The sequence below is a fragment of the Ambystoma mexicanum genome, chromosome 7q, assembly GCF_040938575.1.
Source record: "Ambystoma mexicanum isolate Mex_15411 chromosome 7q, UKY_AmexF1_1, whole genome shotgun sequence".
NCBI classification, from domain to species: Eukaryota; Metazoa; Chordata; class Amphibia; order Caudata; family Ambystomatidae; genus Ambystoma; species Ambystoma mexicanum.
In genome coordinates, this window is record NC_090941.1 from 180,792,567 (window position 1) to 180,800,566 (window position 8,000).

Consider the following 8,000-nt stretch of genomic DNA (forward strand, 5'->3'; position numbering starts at 1 on the left):
CTAAAATAAAAAGGATGGTGGTTAAAAATTCAAACAGGCCCCTGAAGTTTAATTTGTTTCCAGCTCAGCAAATTACCTTTTCAGCCAAAACAAGGACTTCAACGTTGTGGTATAAGAGGGCACACACTGCTCAAGCAATGCAGAGTCATGGTACAGTAACGTAAGGGTTGTGAGCTAGAATATAAATTGCAAATGAGTCATTATGTCCCTCAGATAAACCCGGGTAGAGATTACCGGTATTCTGTGCACTTGCTGCATGAGTTGCCAGAGCCAAGTATATAATATATCAATTCACGTACAAACTGTTATCCCTTCATAGTAGACCACCATGCACCCCACCCAGCCCCCTTAGGTCATGAAAGCGATGCAATTTAACACATGCGAACTATGTAACGGGTTTGATAACTCGCTGACTCTTAGAAACCCAAGAGACAAGAGAAACATTCCCTACTTGGTGTCCCAGCAACTTCTACTATTAGAGAAAATGCAAATACTATAAGACTACGAGGAGAGTAATGTTCCTTTTGTAGTGGAGTACCAACGGTATTTATGAACATATGTACAGTAATGTCAAAAATGGCAAAGACCACTGTACATGGTAGGTGTAATTTGTTGAACACGGAGGGCCACACAAATTAATGTGTCGCTTACCAAGACACGACAGCACAGCGAGCCTCTGTTGCAGTAGTGGGGTCAAACTTTGAACAAAGTTATGCTGTACCACTTAAGCCTACAATCCATGCTGTACCACTTAAACCTACAATCCCAGCCTGCGATGGCCAATTTACTCTAAATAATCCGCAAAAACAGTAGCTAGTGGAGTCCCAAGTACCGCCTCATGGTCATTTACACCCGCCAAAGCAGAATATGGAGAACCGTTTTCCGTAGTGGGTATTTGCACATTTTAAATGTTTTCCTCACGACAGTTTGCAAACAGCAACATTACCAGAGAGCAGACATGTTGAGCTACTATTATAACTAGCAAACAGTCTTGGGCAAGTACACCAAAAGAAAATGAAAAAAAATGTAAAAAAAATAATCACTTGGTCCAGAAAAATACCATACTCGCAACTAGATGTGTGATGTTGACGTTCCTTCCTGTGGAACTACTGGCCGAAGAGCTCCATGCGTGTAAAAGCAGGGGATGGGGCGCCCAAGTTACTGTGTACGTTTCCTATTTTTTGTTGGGGATGTGTTCTCTCCATTTTCTTTTTTTGGAAGTATATGCCAGTTGTATAGGGCATTAAAAGGGGAATAGAATCGGAGGAATATTTTCATGCCTATTGAGGGATGTGAAGTGCCAAGGGTGGGCGACTTTAGTTGGGTATTGTGTTGGAACCTAAAATGTCAGCCTTTTGGTGTATGGAGAGGTCAGTGGAGACCTATGAGCAGCATTTGCACATGCCAATGGCCTGGTACCTCTCTGGTAGTGTTGTGAGAAGACCCGAAACTACTGCAGTAGGCTGGCCTTTCTTAGCATCTAGCCCTAAATAATTTCACACTGGGGCGGGACGAGAAGAGTGATCGCGCACCACCCATCAACCTTCAATAGTAATAGCATTATCATTAAACCAAAAAACCCCGTCTCTTCCCTGTGCAGATTCAATTGATAATGCTTTATAAAAAGGATGTTTAGTGTAGGGCAGGCTGCTAATGCGGAAAATCCAATGTCCTCGATTGACACCTTTGTGCTTCTGCCATACCCCTTGTCTGCCTCCCCTTTACCTTTTGGGTGGGGTAGTAGCAGAATCAGATAAATGATAAGCAATGACATTGTATCACTCCACCATGCTCCAGGGTAGGGGTATCTGGAGCCTAACAAGGGCACATATGCATTTATTTGGAAAGCAAACAGAACCGCTCTGGGGGCTCAAACTTCTTGCAAATAGTACAAAACACTTCCTACTGTAGTTCCCATCTTCCAGAGGGGACCAAGGGGCCATCTGTTTGCCATATCCAACCCCTGCCCACCACCCATATGAACTCTAGGAGTTCTTCTGACCAGTCTCCCAGTTCCTGAGCTAGAAGACATCTCTGGAGAAACCCCCATGCCACCTGTTTGATATAAAACAGAGGTAGCGTCTGCCCAGAATAAGACTTTCTCCCAGATGGATGGCTAGCTAAATTGCTGGGCTTATGTGCGGCTATATAACAGGTGGCGGCCTGTGCCGTCCACTACTCTTGGTGAGCAAAACGCATCACTGCTCTCCAGCATGTTGTACTGGCATCTGTGGTCAGAGGAAACTCCTTCAAGAGACTGTTCAACTGCAGCCACCATTGCAACTATTGTCAGGGCTAGGGTTGCTGGAATCAAACCCTCAAAAGTATTGGGATCCCTCGTTCCAGAACATGTAATGGTGTAGCAACAAATGTCTTGCAGAGGCAAGCCCAGCAGACCAAATGCACACAACGTCAAGTGTCACTGAATCTTTAGGGAGTCTCTTGCAAATCCTGGACAGAAATTCATTTACGCCTCTCCAACCCCCGGGGCTTATCACGGTCCTCCGGTAGCTTCTTTTTCCATCCAGAATCTTGCTCAGACCTACTGGAGATCATGTGACTGGACGAGCTGGCACTTGGTCCAGTCGATACAGAAACTCATAGCTTCTAGTGCCTTTATCAGCAACAACCGTGATGGGGCTGAATAGCTTCGAGTATGGAGTACTCAAATGTTCTTTTCTGGCCGAGTGAGCCTATAAAGCAGACACAAGGTACCCATTTCAAGACAAATGAGAGGTTGCGAACTAAGTGATCATTGCCTAAAGCGAACCGCATGTTCGAATCTCATGAAGATTTTGGGATGCCATCAAGTCCTAGTCCCCAATCAAGACGTGGCACCTTTAAATCGAATCTCCGCAGTAGGCCAAAAAAAAAAAACCAAACACTGCAAGGTTTTCAGATCTAAAATCTGCTTCACACTGGAACAATCTCCCATTGCACATCCCTCCCCCCTCATGGCCCTTCTTCCAAAGAAGTTCTCGATAGCCTTGAAGGGATGGAGACTGGCTGGCAGGACTAGCTTTGTGGCCCAGACATCACCAGAGTATCACCCATAGAGCCATCTGAAGAAATCTCCCACTGGCCTGCCATTAGGACTGCTGTACTTGGCAGGTGATCAAGCAGGATTGAATAATAACACTTCAGCAAAGTATTACAGAATCTTAATTAACCAAGTATCAGTCATGTCAATTATCAGAAATAACCAAACAGTCTAAAATTGCAAATACACGCCAACGGAGGGATCTAGGAGCCTTCACTTTTAGTAAACGGCAGCACCATAGAGCCAAAAAGATTAAATTGACAAAATGTTAAATTAGTTCCAAAGCAGTACCTAGTCGCTTTATCACATAGAATGCAAAATTAGTTTAGGTTCATCCTCAGACGAAAAGGAAGAGCCCCCTGCTCTGATCCAAAACAGATCCATTGCTACACTGGTACCTATTGTTGCCCGTTGGTTGTATTTTTACACCTTGTTTTAATGTTGGAATATTTTCTCGGTTTCATGGAGTTAAGAGGCTGGTAATCCCCTTCTCTGTAAGGCTGAGTCCGAGACCATACGTAGGGCTTAGAGACCCATATGAATGTAAACCATTGGTGTTACGTTTCACATAGCATGCCACAAACAAAGTAGCGCCAGCAAAGCTCTGAACCAATAACATCCAATTCATGTAGGTACCATCGCGTTGTTAGGGTGGCTACACAACACACTAATAGTTTAACATTAGCAAAAACCTCTGCAGTGATCACCTGACTAGAGACTATTCTTTTATGGCAACCTTATGTAACCATAACAAGAACTAGTTCACAATCAACATAGCACCTCAAAACTTAGAGCTCTACTAGCTCAAAAGGCCCACAACTCACCAAGAACAGCTGGGGGTTCTGAATTTCCCTTAACAAAGTTGATCCTCAAAGTGCAATTTAGGGAATAGCAGTCAGTCAAAGATGAGAAGCCACCCAATGGCTCACAGGCTGTTCCCCCAAAACCTGGTCATGTAGCTCCTGGGTGTCAAGACCCCCCCCCCACAACTGCTGCATGTACACCAATGCAACTTCGTCTCATTGATGTACTGCTCAACCGTGCATGCTGTCGCTCAGTTTCTGTTGTGCTTTAAATGTATTCAGTTTACATTCTCTTTACTTTACCTTCAATTTCTTTTAAATGTGGCAGTTCATCAGCCTCGCTGCTACACCAGTCTTTACCGCTACATCGTAACCATGCAACTACATCTTAACTTATGAATCTTTGTTACTGTCCTTACTGCCATATTTTTTTTATTAATCTCGGCTGGCACCCCATTATGCGATGTGACCACTCCCGATCTACTGTATAATGAAGCACTAATACAAAACATGCAACTAATGGAACTTCCAAACGAGAAGCAATTGTAACTTTCTGTCCATAGGACCATGGGGGGGGAGGGAGGGGATAGCTCCTGGCGGAACGGTAACCAGGCTCTTCTAGGCCGGATCCAGGAGCTAAATATCAGCAAAAGGGCTTTTGTGGCTGCCAAAACAATCAAAATTGCATTTGCCCATATAAACATCTCACAACTAACATCGACCAGAACCATTACACCAAGCAGTCTCAAACATTACATATACAGAGACTGTTCGGTCTAAATGACCACACACTCAGACTTACCCCAAAAGGGGTTCAGTTGCGCAACATGTGGGTCCCACAAACCAAACACCCCCCATCCCATTACACGCGTAAGTGTCCAACAAAGCATGGATACATGTTCAAAGCTGTGTTATATAACCCAAACATGAGCTTCCACCCCTGGAAAAACAACCCTCACCAACGCATGTGTATAAATAACGATGCTTCCATCTAATGAATAATGAAACAATGCAGCCAGATCATTCTATTGAAATCAATTCACTTAAATCTCCCCAGGGTTCGAAATTGCTGGCGGCCATTTATATCCTGCTTCTACCCTAGGAGAGCCTGGTTAGCTTAAAACCCAACAGCCACCAAGAACAATTGGCACCCATGCAACTGGTTCCTGAAGAACATGCACGCGTGATATTACCTCCAAGTCTTTGAGACTACAAATAAAAAAGGAAATAGAAGACCTTCAAACATTATGGGGGAAAAAAAATTATGTACGTTACGTGGCAGTTCGATGTGAAGCGTGCCATGTACTTCGATTCACTGGTGTTTGATCCTGATACCAAACTACCAGATTATAGACTTATGGGCACAATATTAGCATCATCATTTGGAAATTTCAGACAAGAGGTATGCAAGCGAAATGCGCACAGTAGGCCAAGTCATTTGGAGCTCGACATGAAGATTGGATAAGAAGGAGCTAGAAGCAGCTGCTGGGTATGCAGTATTAACGAGTGGCCAGGGGCAACGACTTGGAAAAAGGAGCCAATGGTGGCGGTTCTGCACATCTATTCTACATAACAGAGAAACAATTTTAATTTTTGTTCACGGCTCTTTATGCTTTTAAATGTCATAGGTGTGCCCTGATGTTCAAGCAGATTAAGTTAAGTTGGCCATCAGTTGGCCTGAGGAGCCAAAAAGAGCTCCTGATAGCTGTTGGGTGTCAAACTAACCAGGTTCTTCTAGGCTTCAAGCATGAATTAAAAAGCTCTCAGCACCCTCGCCATTGTGTTCAGTCTAGTAACCCCGAGCTTCGCTTGGTTATTCTATGAACCGCATCAAGTAACTAACGGCTGTATTATTTCTTGCTACCAACAGCTGTAAACTCCTCTTAAAACACGATTGATACACGTTGACTTAGGACAGAACTAACAACCGGATTAAGGCCACTTAGAAGGGCGTAACAAGTATTTTAAAGAAAAAAAGGAAATGAACGGGTCGGTTAAGTTTGATTATGCAAAACATTCCTGCACAGCGCAATTAACTAGTCACCTAAAAGTCAAATACGACTGCCCCAAAAACCACATGCGGGCAGTTTTGCTAAGGCAAAAAAGTCACGTCTCTGTTCGGATTCCACGCACTTCTACCGAAAAAGACTACGACACGTGGCCAACAAATATAACATATCGCAGTGTTGTGTGTAACGCCATGCACAAAGTTCGAGTGCATACTGGCAGCGGTAACGGGAGATAAAAACCTTCAAACGGGCATCGATAAATTGGAGGGACCAATGTTGTTCAAATCCAAATGGCCAGTTTAAAACAAAACCGCGTGTTACAAGCTTCCCGTACTTGAGAGGCCTTTAACCTCATGGCGTACAACTCAAAACATTGGATAGGAGTATTCATTTAAAAATAAAAATTATCAAATCCACCAGTCACGTCCACTCATAGTATGTAATTTCCTTAATCGGGAGTAAAAGTTTCCGATAAACTCCGCAAATTAAAGAGAAGAGTTAGGCGTGACAAGTACACGGGAGCACACAAAAAGGTCCGAGGAACTAAGACGCGCGAAATACTCAAAAACATAGCATTCTTGACAGGTGGGCGCAGCAAACCGGTTCCAGGCACAGCACTATCAGCACGCGGCCTGCTGCGCTGTGCCCACGGCCTCGTGGCGACGCCGCATTGAGCGGGGGAGGGGCAGCGCGCGCCGCCCGCCCAGGCCCAGCCCAACCGCGGTACAAGGGCCGAACTACGTAACAGTCGGGGCCACCACTTACTTTGCCCCTACAGCGTTACCACAACGGGGAGAACCGTGCTGCGGCGCCAGTTGAGAGGCGGACCGGGTCTCCCAGTGGCCGCCCCTCCCCCTCTCTGCGCTAGCCCCTGCTCTTCAAACATGGCGGAGGCCGCGCAGCCTACACAACATCACCCCAACCTCGCGCGCAGTGCCCCTAGCAAAGCCAGGCCCCTTAGCGACCCCCCCCCCCCCTCCAAAAAGGAAACAAAAACACAGGAGAGCGAGTGCGGGCTACACGAGCTTATTCTACACTGGCGGCGCATAAAGCTACAACACAAAGGCCCGGAACAGGCGGGAGAGCGCCGCCCATACCCCGAGCAGAGGAACATCGCACAACCCTTTCCCACCCTCCCTCATGGCCGCTGATCGCGTGCAGCGACACTGCGCAGCACCTTTCAAATCTCCCTCACTAGCACCCACAGGGCAGCAAGTACAGTGCCAGGTCCACTCCCTGCACCACAAACCCAGCCGCGCCGACACCTGGTCCCAGCACATCACAAAAGAGCAGCCAGGCAGCGGGAAACCCAGAATACTACCCAAGCCTTCACGCATAAACAAAGCGGGCACGAACAATGTGCACACTCCGGCATAACACTACCCGCCACGAACGCGCCGCGACCTGCTGCACCTAAAGGCGGGCGCGTGTTGTACAAAAAGCCCGCACATCCCCCAAAATGAAACCAACGCATCAGTTTCCAAAACAAGTACTAGGTAAACGGCTCACTCACACAATTCCCCCCATTTAAAAGAAGCGGCGCACAGGCCGCCTGGCGAAGCGGTCACAACAGGTCTCATGTCAACAACACACGCCGCGCCGACACTCACCACTCAGCAGCCTCCATCTTCCTCCCGCCCGCGCCCCCTCCCTTTTACTATCAGCGGTCCGGCAGTCAGAGGAGGCTGTGGAAGCGGGGAAATAAGCCCAGGGGTGGCGATGCGGGGCGTATAGTAAAAAGAGCTGAAGTGGCGCCAATGCGACCATGTGGGTGAATGAAGGGCGTCTCCCGCCTGAACGTAAATATCTAGAAGCTCCAACTACTTCATTAGCATAAAAAACAAAGTACTTCCGACCCTGAGAGCAGCCAATCCCAGACAGACCTGCATCCGGAGGAAGAGCCCCCTCTACACCTCCGCCCTCACAAGCACACCATGCACCGATAACAACACTTCGTAGGACACATCGTAAACAGATTAAAAAAAAACACCGTCCTTTTTTCGCTTTGTACAGTTCCTTCTAACGTGGGACACACGGTAACCGGGGAGCCACGGCAGTACCCCCAGTTTGCCCAGCTGCCGCCACAGCCAAAAGGGCAACCTTTGTACACACGTGCCAGATGGTAGCAAAAAAACGCTACGAACCGAA

At 46.8% G+C, this 8,000-nt stretch overlaps 1 long non-coding RNA gene across 1 annotated transcript in view; it reads right to left on the reverse strand.

Annotated features, from left to right (window-relative positions):
- The window catches only part of LOC138527752 (uncharacterized), an 89,331-nt gene extending 81,648 nt beyond the window's left edge, over window positions 1–7,683 (reverse strand). Inside the window, exon 1 of the long non-coding RNA XR_011284032.1 lies at window positions 7,463–7,683. This is a non-coding gene — a long non-coding RNA (uncharacterized lncRNA). The remainder of the gene's footprint in view (window positions 1–7,462) is intronic.
- Window positions 7,684–8,000: the final 317 nt, after the last annotated feature.